We start from the raw sequence: 424 nt of genomic DNA on the forward strand, positions 1-424 counted from the left end.
CTGGTGGCTGGCAGGTTCTTCCTTTGCACGCTTCAGTGGGGCAAATTTGAGCTGTGACCTTTGCTGAGTTGTGTCTCCCCATGCCTGGGTACCTGGAGAGGGTTTGGTCCTTTCTGCACTTCAGCCAGGTGGCATTTCTCACCCATGGTGGCTGGTTCTGCCCTTGAATGTTTCTCTGGCTGTTTCTCTGCAATCAGTCTTGCATTCATAGCCCATGTGTCAATGCCTGTCTTAGTCTTCTGTGTCTGAGACACTGGATGTTGTCCCTGAGAAGCACGATGGGCTGTTCTCTCATGCTGGCCCTGTTGATGCCCTGGAACAGTGAGTTTCTCAGTAGCCTGGACTCATGGAGGAAAACCAGGGTGGATCCTCAGCTCAGACTCCTTTCTAGATTTTGTTTCTCTCCTCTGGAACCTGTGCAGCT

The sequence above is a fragment of the Poecile atricapillus genome, chromosome 6 (genome assembly GCF_030490865.1).
Source record: "Poecile atricapillus isolate bPoeAtr1 chromosome 6, bPoeAtr1.hap1, whole genome shotgun sequence".
Lineage (NCBI taxonomy): Eukaryota > Metazoa > Chordata > Aves > Passeriformes > Paridae > Poecile > Poecile atricapillus.